This window comes from Euprymna scolopes, chromosome 4, assembly GCF_053919585.1.
Source record: "Euprymna scolopes isolate OS-2025 chromosome 4, ASM5391958v1, whole genome shotgun sequence".
NCBI classification, from domain to species: domain Eukaryota; kingdom Metazoa; phylum Mollusca; class Cephalopoda; order Sepiida; family Sepiolidae; genus Euprymna; species Euprymna scolopes.
Genome location: NC_136485.1, coordinates 15,289,628 through 15,290,202, shown reverse-complemented (window position 1 = coordinate 15,290,202; position 575 = coordinate 15,289,628).

The window sequence follows — 575 nt, the reverse complement described above, 5'->3', positions numbered from 1 at the left end:
CGAAGGTTAGTTTGTGACGTTATAAGTAATTGCGAGATAAGATGGGAGCCAGAAATTAGGGGTGGGGGACTGAAAATGATAATATAATGGATTCATTATACAATATTTAAGATCAACTTGGTAGATAAACATTTATGGACGAGAAAAAAAAAAAAAAAAAAAAAAAAAAAAATTAAAGCTAGCATTTAATACAACAGAAATACATAAATTAAATACTGAAATAAAATGTAGTTATTAATATTTGAATCTTAAAATAAAAAGTGTGAATTAATAGAGAAAATCACTTATCACAACAACGCATTCCGTCTCCAAACTAGTGAAGAATTTAACTTTTAATAGCGTTCAGAAGATTTTTTTTTTTTAAATTAACCGTTAAGAGAAAGCGTGATTTTATTCTGAACTTTAACTAATCACGTTTTAAGCAACTTATGATATAAAACAAAATCGGATGGGGGGGGGGTTTCTTCCGAAGGTTAGTTTGTGACGTTATAAGTAATTGCGAGATAAGATGGGAGCCAGAAATTAGGGGTGGGGGACTGAAAATGATAATATAATGGATTCATTATACAATATTT